This window comes from Pyrus communis, chromosome 17, assembly GCF_963583255.1.
Source record: "Pyrus communis chromosome 17, drPyrComm1.1, whole genome shotgun sequence".
Classification (NCBI taxonomy): domain Eukaryota; kingdom Viridiplantae; phylum Streptophyta; class Magnoliopsida; order Rosales; family Rosaceae; genus Pyrus; species Pyrus communis.
In genome coordinates, this window is record NC_084819.1 from 16,109,518 (window position 1) to 16,124,375 (window position 14,858).

A 14,858-nucleotide genomic window follows, 5' to 3' on the forward strand; every position below is an offset into this window, starting at 1 on the left:
ATAAAGTCGATGACCCTGAACTCAAATCTTTTTATCTTAAGAAACTAAAGAAGTTAGTTTCTTCTAAAGAATCTGGCAGTAGCCAACCTCAGCCAACTCCGAAAATCTCTCTTAGCACAACCTTGGAAAGGTTCAATAAGACTAAGAAAGAAATCACAATCAAAGATCTTCAACGAGAAGTTAATAAAATCAAAAATGAAATTAGGTTTCTAAAGTCCGAAAACCTAGAAATTCGTACACACCTCAGTAGAGTCCGAACCCAAACTCTTGTTGATAATCATGATGAAGGACAAAGTAGTTCTTCTTCAGATCCCCACTCTGATGCTCACTCGAGCAAATCATCTTCAAAAGATTTAATCTTAGGTCTTTTAGATAAGATAAGAATCCAGAAATGGTATTCTAAAATAAAAATAATAATTGATGATTTTCATATTGAAACTATTACTTTGATAGATTCGGGCGCAGACTTGAATTGTATTCAAGAAGGGTTAATTCCTACTAGGTATTATCATAAGTCCAATGAAATACTTAGTGCTGCAAACCAATCACCAATGCAGTTAAATTTTGAAATACCAAAAGCGCATGTTTGCCAAAATGATATTTGTTTTAAAGCCTCATTTGTTTTAATCAAAAATATTTCTGATCCTGTCATATTAGGTCTCCCTTTCTTGGCACTTATATATCCTTTTAAGGTTCATCACAATAGGATCACCACCCATGTCTTAGGACAGAAAGTCACATTTAAATTCTGCAAGGAAACAAATCTCAAAAAATTAAAACACGTATAGAAAAATAGTTTTCACGATCCCTTAATTTAATCACTCATAAAACACAACAAATTAATTTCTTAAAGGAAGAAATTAATCACAAACGAATTGAAGAACAGCTAACAAACAAGTCTTTGTTAGAAACTATTAATAATTTTCAAATGAAGCTTATTAATGACATCTGTTCTAATATCCCCAACGCCTTTTGGCATCAAAAACAACACATTGTTAAACTTCCTTACATCAAGGAGTTTAATGAATCAAAAATCTCAACCAAAGCCAGGCCAATCCAAATGAGTCAAGAATTTTGGAATTCTGCAAAACAGAGATACAAGAACTTCATAATAAAGGAATTATCCGAAAAAGTCAGTCACCATGGTCATGCCTGCATTTTATGTTCAAAAGAACGCAGAGTTAAAAAGAGGTACTCCCCGATTAGTTATTAACTATAAACTTTTGAATGAAATTTCGGGAATGGATTCGGTATCCAATCCCCAACAAAAGAGATTTGATAAAAAGACTTTCTCAAGCAGTTATTTTTTCAAAATTTGATATGAAATCAGGTTTTTGGTAAATTCAAATCCATAAATCTGATAAATACAAAACAGCTTTTGTAACTCCTTTCGGACACTATGAATGAAATGTAATGCTTTGCGGCCTCAAAAATGCCCCAAGTGAATTTCAAAATATCATGAATGAAATTTTTAACCAATACAGCCATTTTTCGATTGTTTATATTGATGGTGTGCTTTTTTATTCAAAGTCTATATATGAACATTGGAAGCATTTGCATTTATTTGCTAGAATCATTAAGTCCAATGGATTAGTTGTTTCTGCATCCAAGATTAAACTGTTTCAGACCAACATTAGATTCTTAGGATATAATATCCACCAGTCTACTATCCAGCCTATTGATAGAGTCATTCAATTTGTTGATAAATTTCCAGATCAAATCACTGATAAAACACAACTTCAAAGATTCCTTGGATAATTAAACTATGTTTCTGAATTTTATCCTCGTCTCCGTCAGCAGTGTAAACCATTGTTTGATTGTCTTAAAGATAATCCTCCAACATGGTCTACCATTCATACTTCTATTGTTAAACAGATCAAAACACATGTTAAGACTTTGCCTTGTCTTGGCATTCCAACTCCCAACTCATTCAAAATAGTTGAAACCAATGCTTCTGATATCGGTTATGAAGGTATCCTCAAGCAGTTAGTTTCTTCCAGATCTCCTGAACAAATTGTTCGTTTCCATTCAGGAATATGGAATTCTACACAAAGTAATTATAGTACTATTAAGAAAGAGATTTTATCTATTGTATTATGCATTAGCAAATTTCAAGATGATTTATTAAATCAAAAAAATTTAGTCCGTGTCGATTGCAAATCTGCAAAATATGTTTTACAAAAAGATGTTCAAAATATGTCATCCAAACAAATTTTTGCACGGTAGCAAGCCATATTAAGTATTTTTTATTTTGACATTGAGTATATTAAAGGTAGCCACAATTGCATCCCATATTTTTTAACAAGAGAATTTCTGCAAGGGAAGAATGACAGGAAACAGCAATAGCCAAAGAAGGCTTCCAACCACTTTTCCACCTCCACCACTAGTAAAACATGATTTTATTCCCGATTTCTCGTCAGCCTTAGCCATCACCAACCGATTCACTCCCTTAGGATCCACAGTAGGAAATTTCCGACCAAACTACCAAAAGGCCTTAACCAGGTCATATGATCCATATTCATCCATGTCAACCCCATCATCATCCAAACCACCTAGCTATGCTAAAACATCCCCATATGTCAAGAAAAACCCAATAGAATACCTATTTTGCATCCCACACCACATTGACAAAAAACAAAGCCCAAAAAAAATAGCCAAAACTATTTTTCCTCCAAATTTCCATCATCACCCAACTGAATCTTTCAAAACCCTTAAATACTATCAAGCCATTCTCTCTGAGACAGAAAGCATTGCTATTAAGCCAATTTACAGTACCACCCATGATCATAAAATACTTTACCATTCCCTCTATATTGGAAGGTTTATTACTGAACAAGATTGGGGAATCTCCCTCTACCAAACCAAACCACTTCATACCCAGCATGTTCTCTTTCTGAACAACCATTATAATTATTTTGATTACATTCAAGCCTAGACTAATATATTTCTTCATCAGACGGCTGATTTCAGCCATTCATGGTTTGTAACCTTTGACAGAAATTTCAAGCTCATCTTTCTAGCATGGTTTCCTAATTGGTAGTCAATTACATGGCCCAACAGCCAGCCTATTACTTGAAGAACTCATGCAGGTCTTATCATCTGGTTTCCAGCAAAGGTTTGACAGAAGCCAGATCGATGGCAGAATCACCCTTCTATCATTGTTCATAGCCAAATACAAGATCCCCTGGATCATAAGATAGAACTATGAAGCCAAAACAGGCCAGATTTTGGGACAAATTCAACTATCAAAAAATTATCGGTTTGTTTCATTCGAGTTCCCCATTGTTCCTGTTCCAATGGTATCTCCACTAGCACAGAAGGCATTGCCAGAAATCCAGAGAATACTCAATCTTATCGGACATTAGTCTTTCGTCCTTTCTTAAGGGCAAAACCAAGTCATCCAGATCATCCAAAGTGACAAGTTCGAAGAAAAAAGAGAAATCCTCGCAACTTCAAGATTTGGCAGATAAGCTTATGGCAGAAGCAGCCTTGTTGCTCAAGGAAGAAGAAGAAACAAATTCAGATTCATCAGACGCTTCGTCTCAACCCGTCAAGTGGTCCGCTTACCAAGATTCTCAGGATCCATTTGAAATTTGAATTTTGAAATGAAATCATTTGTAATCATTTTAAGGGTTTTACCCATGTAAATCGCACAGTTCTAGCCATGTGATTAACATAGCAGCAATCATTCTGACAAGGAACCATTCATCAGCAGTAACAGCAAACAAGTCACTATTCATGAATAGTAAAATCACTTTTTACTAATCATCCATCATGTCGAAGTCAGAACACATGAATACACAATAAAAGCTTCATCATCAGCCAACCTTTATAGCTTGTGGCAGCCTCAATCATTCCTCTCAGCAGGATAAAAGAGGAGCACATTTTCAGGGCAGGAGGACTTTAGTCGAAAGGAGAAAAATACTTCTAAAAATTCTCATAACAGAAGTAAAGAAGCTCCATCCCAATATCAAACATCAAACACTTGTATTTTAATTTTCAATCAAGGATGCCTACGAGCACCATCTGTTTTCTTATCAATCGTCAGTAGACAAAATTGTAAGTTGGTTTCCAATTTGAAATAAAATTATTTTCAAAGTCATATTTGCATCATTAATTTAAATTCATTAATTTCATTATGAAAAATATTTTCATCACCACTAATTTTAATTGGCATTTGTGTTTAACTCCCAATCAGTTCATTAAGTATCTCAAGTATAAAGTAAATACCGATCAATCATTCGTTCAATTCTTCTTATTTGTTTATAACAGTTGGTATCATGGTATATTCATCCCAGAAGTTTATGAACCTCATCTTATCCCTTTTCCATCTAACATCTCTGATGATAATTGTGATGGTGATTGCCTATTTCATAATCATATATAGCTTCCGCCCCAATTTGGTATCGGAGCCAAGTGAGTGGTAATTGCATTAGCATCTTTATAATCTGCAAGTTAGGTTCGTAATCAGTCTTGCAATTTACAGTCTATCTTATCTGTCGGTCCTCATAGTTGTTTGTTCAACTCCCCATGCAAACAGTAAGATGTGGTCCAAATAATAAGTCCCAGGTAGAGGCATGAGTGGAGCACCTGAGCGGGGAAGGAGTTTAGCGAATACGCGAGGAAGATGAATCAATATAAGTTTCTATATATATATATATATATATATTCTTGAAATATTCTACACATGTTATGCCCAGGCGCATCCTCTCTTTCTTTTTCTTTATTTCAAGACCAAGGCCCAAGAAATAAGAACTTTCTTCACTGTAACATTTTAGTTTTAAGTGTGTCCTAGCCATTTATGTAAAATATTATGTAATGCGACCTTCGTTCTTCTTTCGCTTCAGGTTTCATGGTGCTTAAAAGTAATCTTTATCAATCCACAAAGAATGCTTTTGAACAAGAACTTGAAAAAAGAGTGTCGTATTCCGAATACCGTTGTAATCTAATTATCAAATCGCTATAAAAAGTGTTGATTTTTCAGGTCAAAGATTTTGGTAAGTTAAAAGGTATAAAGTTGTTCGATCATCAAATATTGCAACAAGCCAGAACAATACAATTGCAAAGTAGTGGGAAGGGAAGAGGGCGTACCTCTATCTAAAAGGTTGGTTGTCTAATGAAATTTGTGTTATGTAATATTATCTCCTCTCTAAATATGTAATCAGTTGTCTGATATGATCTCTGAACTTAGGTAATCCAAATTGTTCAACAACAAATTGCTGTCCTTATCTTGCATGCAAAATTGCTGTCATTATCAGCAGTTATTACTGGTGTAGAGTTCGCATATCAGTGGGTTGGCATTGTCTTTGGCTGGAAGGTGAATTTCTGCTCTCCAGTTGACTAATTTTGATCTTCCTTGGCCTCTTTGTACGCAATGGTCTATTTGTTTGGACCGCACTTGGAAGATGGCTTTCTATGCCTCTCACATATATCACGAAGGATATGTGGTTGAGGACAATTTTGCTAATATGGGCTTGTCTTCTCCAACTTTGGTATGATTTGATTCCCCTCCGATGGCGATTCTTGCTACTTTGTTTTCAGACTATATTAGCTTTCTTGGCTTCCACTTCTCAAATTAATATGCATCTCAACACATAGGTTCGTCTTACTTTCTTGATTTTTTCTTTAACCTTGTGATGTTGCTTGTTCTGTTTTGTAGGTTTAGACCTTTAGGTTCGGCTTAGGAGGGGAGGGTTAGGTTTCATGTTCCACTCTTTTCCCTGTGTATCTTTGTTGATTTTGTTTCTAAAAGAGTAAGTTTTATGTCCCCCTTTCTTTTCATGTATTTGTTTTATCCTTTTTTCATGTATTATAAGGGGTTAGGTTTATGTGTGCACTCTTTTTTTATATCAATAAAATTCCCCTTCTACTGTCAAGGTTTTCTTAAAATTAAAAATAAAACAAAAAATCTTTATGATTTAGTCCATAGTCAACAGTCACCACAAACTGAGATTGGGAAAGCAACAATGCTGCCCCACAAGACAGATTGGGAAATAATTGCAAAATTAATTGAACAAGCAACCCACAAGTCTTGTGGAGGTATTTTTCCACGATATTAAAAAGCCACTAAATTAACTGTCTGAACTGATACACTTTCTTAACTTTTGGTTTAACTTGATCTCATTTGGTGGATTGAATTGTATAACAAGCTCATTTGGTGGATTGAATTGTATAACAAGCTCATTTGGTGGATTAGATTGTACAACTCGCTACATTCAAGATATGTTGGTGGATCAATAGATTGTATAACTCGCTACATTCAAAGATATGTTGAGGGCAAGGGCGAATGATTTTTTCCGTTTGGTGCCTAAATCTTCAACATGCCTCGAAATTCATGAGTTATCCAATCCCGTGAGCGTGGGGCGTGAGATTCTTGTGATCATCCTATTTTTCCTAGTTGGCTCTCATGTCAGTCAATGGTGACATTAGTCAACAAAGATCTAAATGGAAATAGCAAGCTTTGCAGCCCCACTTCCTTTTTCCTTCCTTCTCATTTTTCCAGAATAGATGGGAGGAGACTTCTAAGTCAAATAATTCATAAATATAATGGTCTGGCTATGTTCCTCAAAATTAAGCCTCCACACCCATTAAAGTTTAAAAAAAAAAAAAAATGAAAAGTCTGCTGCACTTCTTCCTGTTCTTGATAATTATCAAGTTAGTTCACGGCCGGTGTGATGCAGATGACCTATCGGCATTGCTCTGCTTAAAGAAGATAAGCCCGCCACCAGAAGTTTATGCTCCCCCCAAGCTTCTGTCATGGAATTCAAGTACGAACTGCTGTGCTTGGGACGCCGTTACTTGCAGCACTGACGGTCATGTCATTGGTCTTCACGTTTGCCGTGAATTTCTCGAAGGCGGGATTGACAATTCAAGCAGTCTCTTCGACCTTCAATATCTTCAAAGCCTAAATTTGTCCTACAATTGCCAAGTAGGCAAAAGCTTTCCAATTCCACCTGCAATAGGAAAGCTCACGAATTTGAGGTACCTAAATTTATCCGGCACTTGTTATTCGGGGCAAGTTCCATTTGTGATTACACGCTTGTCAAGGTTGGTTACTCTTGATCTTTCCGGAAATTATCATTTTGGATACACTCATTTAAAACTCTATAACCCAGATTTAAGCACGTTGGTTCAGAGCCTCACGGAACTTAAGAGAGTTATATCTTAATGGTGTAACTGTATCAGCATGGGACACTGAATGGTGCCAAGCCTTATCATCTTCACTTCCAAACCTGAGGGTGTTGAGCTTGTCAGCTTGCAATCTTTCAGGCCCTATTGATCAGTACCTCGCTAAACTTCAATCATTATCGGTGATTCGATTGGACGACAATGACCTTCCTGTGCCACTTCCAGGAGTCTTTGCGAACTTCTCAAATTTGACATCCTTGAGTCTCCGTTCATGTTTGATGCGCGGAACATTTCCTGAAGAGCTCTTCCAGGTACCTACTCTACAAACTATTGACCTTTCCGATAATCCACAACTTCATGGTTCCTTTCCAGAATTTCCTAGGAATAATTCTCTTCAGTCCTTGGTTCTAAGCAAGACAAAGATTTCAGGGATATTGCCAGAATCTATTGGCAATCTCAAAATGTTGTCGATGATAGATATTTCGGGTTGTAGTTTCTCTGGATCAATCCCAAAGTCGATTCAGAAACTCACACAATTGGTTCATTTGTATATGTCATCAAATGGGTTCAGTGGTCCTATTGATTCTATTCACTGGAAAAACCTTGCTAATCTGCTAAATATTGTGTTGGACTCGAATTTACTCAGTGGGAGTATTCCATCTTCGATCATTTCTCCACCCTTTTTGGAGGAAGTACTGCTTTCCCACAATCAATTCTCCGGTCAACTCCATGAATTTTCAGATGTTTCCTCCTACTTAGTTACCCTCGATCTAAGTTTCAATAATTTGGAAGGACTAGTACCCTTGTCTATATATAATTTTCGAGGGCTTGAAACCCTTGATCTTTCTTCAAACAATTTCAGCGGCTTTCTTTTTAACAGTCCTCAACAGTTGAGTAATCTTTCGGTCATTAATCTTTCGAGCAATAGCTTGTTGGTTTAATACAATGGTACAACTTCCTCATATTCCTCATTTCCTCAAATTGTGAATTTGAACTCGGCTTCTAACAAGTTGAGATCATTCCCAGATTTCTTTAGAAATCACACCGGCTTAACTGTTTTGGACCTTTCACAAAACCAGATTCAAGGCACGATTCCTAATTGGGGGGCTCATTTCACTTTATAGTGTCAATCTTTCTTGCAACTCCTTCATGACTCTAGAATCGCCATTAACTAATTCTTCCAGCGTGTCTGAGCTTGATCTTCACTCAAATCAACTTCAGGGACAAATCCCAGTTTTCCTACCCTATGCCGGTTATCTGGAGTACTCAAAAAATCATTTCAGCTCAAGCATACCAACTGACATTGGTAATTTCCTTAGCATGACTAGGTTCTTGTCTCTTTCAAGCAATAACTTGCATGGGATCATTCCAGTTTCCATATGCAATGCAAGTTTGGAGTTTCTTGATATGTCCAATAACTCTATGAGTGGCATGATTCCTCAATGTTTGACTGCAATGAGCAGTCGAGTACTTAGTTTAAGGAGAAACAACCTTACCAGAGCAATTCCTGGTGGAGTTCTTGAATACTGTCGTTTCAGGATTCTAGACCTTGGTGAAAATCAGATAGAAGTTCAAGTTCCAAAATCTCTAGCCAACTGCACAGAACTAGAGATTCTAAACCTTGGAATCAATCAGATAACAGATACTTTTCCATGCTTTTTGAAAAACATCTCCACCTTGCGCATTCTACTTTTGCGATCCAATAATTTATATGGAGGGATTGGTTGTTCAGAGACCAATGGCACCTGGCCAAAGCATCAAATCATAGACCTAGCTTACAACAATTTCAGTGGTGGAATACCGGCCATATCTTTGACAACATGACATGCAATGATGGCTAACAAAGATGATTCCCGATCAAAGGCTAGGGCTCTAGAATTTCCAAATGATCCAGGGAGAGCTGTGGTTGAATTTGATTATTATGCTGCAATAACAGTTATTGGGAAAGGTTTGGAGATGGATCTGCAAAAGATTCTAACCGTCTTCACCTTGATTGACTTCTCCGGTAACAAATTCAACGAATCAATACCTAAGGAATTGGGAGACCTCAAATCCTTGTATGTCCTCAACTTGTCAAGTAATGCTTTCACTGGTGAAATCCCATCATCCTTGGGTAACTTGCAAAAGCTAGAGTCCTTAGACCTGTCAAGGAACAAGCTAAGCGGGCAAATTCCACCAGAGTTTGCAAGGCTTAACTTCCTTTCGTTCTTGAATCTCTCAAATAATCAACTGGTCGGCAGGATCCCAACAAGTACTTAGTTTACGACATTTCCCAAAGCCTCCTTCACTGGAAACAAAGGATTATGGGGGCCTCCTTTGATAGTGGATAGCAAAGCAGGATCACCACCACCACTAGCATTAAAAGGAAGTCAGCAAAATTCTGGATATGAGATTCATTGGGGTTTTATCAGTGTCAAAATTGGATTTGTATTTGGCTTTGGAATTGCATTCGGGTCACTTGTGTTCTATAAGAGATGGAGTAAATGGTATTACAAAGCTATGTATAAAATCCTTGTTAAGATATTCCCTCAACTTGAAGAAAGAATCAGTCCTCACCAAAGACATGTTCACATAACTCAAAGCCCAAGACGTTGAAATTGTTACGAGGAGCAATGCAGCTGGCCTCCTTGTTATGATTGTATTCTGTAAGAAATAAGATATTTGCTTCTGCTGTCACATAATTATAAATTACGATATGTAGTGTGAGCTTGTTCTGTTACTTTTTTATATATTCTTGTTGCAAGTCTTTAATCTTTTTGAATGCCAGGATTATCAATGTTTTCAAAATGTATTTCAGTCTTCTTTTCATTTCAGTACAGAAATCAGCATTGCTATAAGATCGATATATTTGCCATTAAATTTTCGGAGTATGGAATTCGACACATAAAACACAACCCAAAAACAGAATAAAATAAAATTGGCGATGCAAGCGACATTGAATCAATATAGCTTTACATAAAAAGTTATGCACCGAAATAAATTCCTTTTAGATTGGATACTAATAAGTCAATATTATATTATATATTTTATCCTAATCTTAATATTAATTTATTAGTTATTTTATGAGAATTTTGATACTTCGATTTATATTTTCAATGTAGGACATTCGATTTCCTTTGGAGTGAAACGTGGTCAAACAGATGAATTTCAGAGTGATTCCAATTGGAGGACGTTCATGTGTCTCTCAACTAGTTCATGTCAAAGTTTCACATTTTTCCACCTGATAGTTATTTATGGCGATGAAATAAAGCAGCAGCGCACAGTGCTGTCAAAGTGACGTTTTGGGTTTATTAGGACTTTTTGGTGTCCAAGATGATGTCTTTTGGATTCGAGGCCTTCTGCAATTATGTTCGGAACATCTCAAGCTTTATTTCTAGTCGTTTTGAGCCTGTTTTGGAGGCCTGAAGGTCCAAAAACGTGGCTGTTTTGAGACTGTGCAGATTTTGGGCGAACTTTACTAGTCAATTTAGGATTATGTTTCCTAATTTATTTTAATTTGTTTGGTTTCCTAGTATTATTCTAAGACCTTTTCTAGGTAGGGTTTTATTTTCTAGTAGTATAAATAAGGCTTTTTAGCCGTTAGGGTTTAGAGACATAGGGAGGATAAGAATGCATAATATTTCAGAGAATTTTGCTAGGCTTTGACGATTTGTATTTCAAGGTGTTTTCTATCCTTATTTTTAATAATATTTTTTTATGATTGTTAGTAACTAATTCTCTTTTGCTAGAGTAAGGTCACGAGCCTTGGCAAGAATATGTTGTTTCTTTTCAATTTACTTATGATATTATGTATGCAAGTTTGAATTATTAATCACCGGTTTATATTGTCTGTCTTAATGCTTATCTACCATTAGGATTTAAGAAAAGTAATTTGATGCAATTTTGGTCAGAAGTCAATCTTGTGGTTAATATGTGCAAGTTTACGTAAGATGAATATCACGTCTTAAGAGTTGTATGATTTTTCAAAAGGTTCCACAAAACTTAATGAGTTATGCATGTTTAAATTTAATCTGAATACCACAAACGGATTACATATTAAATATACGCTCTATCTTGGGGGTCCAAGTAGGCATATATTAGGAAACCTAACCTTCAAATATGCATATGTAAGTCATAAGTAATTGGAAGAACTACGTAGGATTGTTAAGGTAACGGCAGAACTCTGGTACTTTTACAATTTAACTTTCAAAAATCATTTTCTTTTAGTTTATTTTATTTTGTCAATTTATTTAATTCTTTCTATTAAATTCGTTTTTATTATTTTGAATCACAAAATCAACTTTTTCTCAAAACATTGCTTTAAGTAATTAATTAAGATTTGATTTGACATAAATTATTTAATCAATTTCTGTGGAGAACGGCTTTGCTAGAGTTGGGTATACTACAATAACATTATACTCTTGCAAGTATTTAAAGTGTTTTTATTTCTACTTTGCAGGTGGTAAAAATCTCATCAAGAAATTGATGTCGTTGCCGGGGATCAAACCCGAGTCACCCGCATGACAGGTGAGAATATTTACCACTATACTACAACGAATGAAATTTTTTAAACTGACACAAAAATTAAAACCTAAATCACTACAACGAATGAAATTTTTTAAACTGACGCAAAAATTAAAACCTAAATCACACATTGTCCTCAAGGTGTGGAAGATAAAATAAAAGTAATAATAAACTTAAAAGAGCAAAAAGAAAAACAAACAAAGACCCTATTTTACGAAAATGGAAAAAAAAAAAAAAAAATATATATATATATATATATATATATATATAATAAACAAAACAGAAAATAAAAGAAATGAGAGGGAATTGGACACACCTAGATGGATTCGAAGGATAACCTCGTGCTTGATAGATTGATGTGAACTATTGGGCTAGGAGAGATCCAAGTCAACTACAAGCCTGAGCAGCCGATTTGTTTGTTGAAATCCAATCTCGGAAGCAAGCCCAGAACCAAAAAGAGATGAAAATGCTGAAGACGTAAAAAGAAAACACCATCATGAGGGGTCGAAACCCCAGCTGCTCCTCCATAGCTGCCTCACCTCTTCTCTTCTCTCTAACCTCTCATCCGTTCTTGCATCTCAGAACCAAAACCACACAAATATCCCGAGGTAAAACCCCCAAACTTTTTCTTTGCTGTCTCCATTTCTTGATTTCGGAAAGAAAAATAAAATGCTAACACATGCAGGTGGTCTTTCTTTGCTAGGTGAACATGGATCTAAAACCCCAACGCCGATCTGCGCCTCCAAGGAAGACAAACGAAACCGCTTAAAGTCTCCAGATCAGTGAGCCAAAGGGATAGATTTGTACGCAGTGCATGCTCAGTCGTGATTTTGTTTTCTGAAAAGTCTGAATCTGTAAACTCTGAATGAATTTGTCATGCATGAACCTATAGATCTGTGAATTTTCATCAATGCTCATGGATCTGTCTTGTTTGCTTGCATGGACCCCCTGATGTATGTGTGAGCGCAAAACTGTGCATAAACCTGGATCTGAGCTCTGGAGTTGACAGATGGCCTTCCTTTGAATGTCCGCCCCCAAAATTGTATGTAATAGAATGAATGCTGCTGAAGGCATGATTCAGTTGAATGTGCGCACTCATTGTGGATGTCAGGGCCGAATCAAATCTGAATGCAACCTACAATCACTAAAAAAAAAAAAAAAAAAAAACAAAAGTCCAATTAGATAAGTAAAGAAAAATAACAAGAATTAAAAGTTGCATTTTTTTTTTTTTCAATTTTCTGATTTTTGTTTTTAATTAATTTTGTGATAAATAATCAAAGCAAGGAAATAAAATGAACGAAAATAAAAATAAGAGTTTTTGAATTTTAATTCTTGAAGAATATTAAAATTAAATAAAAACCTAGTGTTAGATTGGATATTGATTTTCATTCTTTAATATGTACTTAATTCAATTCATATTATATTTTTGTTTTAAAATTTAATAGATATCTTATTTAATGTCATTAAATTAAATTTTAAATTTATTATTATACAAATTTTAATTCATTAATTTTATTTTACTTCTTCTAATTAGTGTACATAAACATCTGTATCATAATATGTTTTATTAAATTAGTGTCCTAAAATTCCGTACCTAAATACATTGTAGTGAATTAGTGACACATAAAAAAATATGCAAAAACATAAGTGTACCGAAAATTCCGTATTTAAATATATGATACTAAATTAGTGTACCGAAATGTCTATACTTAAATATGTTACACTAAACTAGTGAACTGAAATGTCGGTATCTAAATATATTATATTAAACTAATGTATTGAAATGTTCGTACCTAAATATATTACAATGAATTAGTGGCACATAAGACAATATATAAAAATATAAGTGTATGGAAAAATCTCTATAAAAATATTTTCTTATATAAGATACTTACTATAATGAGAATTAAATTTTATAATATAATTTTAAAATTTTTATTATGAACACCATAACATTAAAAAAAAAAACATTAAATAAATATACCGGCATTAAATAGAGTCTAAGGACTAAAAGTACAATACTTGGGCATTGATTATTCAGTACCACAAGTGTACTGACTCTGACGTGGCCCACTAACAAGCATACACGTACGTGTTTGTAAAATGCCTACTATTCTTGCAACCAAACAACTATCATCTCTCTGACTTCTACCATAGAGAAGCACAGACCCATTTTTACAGACCACTTTAATGGCCTCCCTCCCAGAGGCAAGTTTCGAACCTTCCTCTTTGTTACCCTTACGTACCATCCTCCTCTTACCAACCCCAATGGCCTTAGATCTCTTTACTACTACTGATAGATTTTTCATTCACAATCAATAACGTATAATCCAGATCCGTGGGGATGGGTCTTCTTTTCTCCATGTTTGTGGTTTGGGAATGGGTTAACAGAGGTCCGGAGGAGAGTAGAAGAAGGGATTACGGTGGGGACGACGAAGGAGGGGGTGGGAGTGGGATCGACGGGAAAGGAGATGCGGTTGCGATGGACGGAGGAGAGGCTGAGGGAGGAGGTGTGGGGATGAGATTGACGGAAAGCCGTTGGGGTGCCTGGTCTGGGACAGAAGCAAGGAAGAAGATGGGTGTTTGGATGTGGTTGAGGTTAAAGTTGGGTGTTTGGTTAACAAGATAACAAGTATTCGCGAAGAGTTTTAAAATGACAGGTGTTTTAATATTACTGGGCCATGTCATTGGGTCAGTATTTTGGGTACTGAATAGTCAGCACCCAAGTATTGTATGGACTCACTAGATAATTATTCCACTGCTTCCTTTTTTTATATTTTTTTTTATAGAAAAGCTAATGCTTTGTTCTAACGGAGTGACTAGTTAAATGAAATCATCACAACTCATCCAAATAGCAATAGATTTCGTGTAGGGATGGCAACGGTTCGGTTTGGCCGACAGAAATGCTATATCCATCTCTATAATCACAAAAATTAACCATCGGAAATTATTCATAATCATACTTACCGGGTTACGGATTCCCTATAGGTTAACAGTTATATCTATCTACGTCAAAATCAAAAATATATTCGTTTTTTTTTTCAAAAAAATATATTCGTTCAATTGATGTATTATAATATAATGAATACTAATTCGTCATTATAATATAATATATACATTGATGATGTTGGCTGATCTTTGATCTCTCCCATAAGCACCATTGAATTCTCATTAATTTTGATTCAAAACTTTTGAACTTTTCCACAAAATGCAATTTTTGTAATCAA

The 14,858-nt window shown here is 35.3% G+C and overlaps 1 pseudogene; it reads left to right on the forward strand.

The window, feature by feature from the left end:
* The first annotated feature begins 6,232 nt into the window (after positions 1–6,232).
* Positions 6,233–9,890, forward strand: LOC137723633 (receptor-like protein 7; annotated as a pseudogene).
* Positions 9,891–14,858: the final 4,968 nt, after the last annotated feature.